The sequence below is a fragment of the Penaeus monodon genome, chromosome 29, assembly GCF_015228065.2.
Source record: "Penaeus monodon isolate SGIC_2016 chromosome 29, NSTDA_Pmon_1, whole genome shotgun sequence".
Lineage (NCBI taxonomy): Eukaryota > Metazoa > Arthropoda > Malacostraca > Decapoda > Penaeidae > Penaeus > Penaeus monodon.
The window spans coordinates 30863247-30863449 of NC_051414.1; positions in this window are offsets into that span (position 1 = coordinate 30863247).

Consider the following 203-nt stretch of genomic DNA (forward strand, 5'->3'; position numbering starts at 1 on the left):
TAACGTTTGTTCACTTTTTAAGTAACTGTTGGTGTGTTTATATATAATGGACTGACATGGCACTTAAAAATTTGCATGATGGACAAGCAATTCTTAAATCAGTGACGTTGATTGATTGATAACTCCGAATCTCAGTGAACGCAGGATAGAGACTTAATATTTTAATTTGGATTATCTATCTTGTTTGTATTTAGATTTTATCT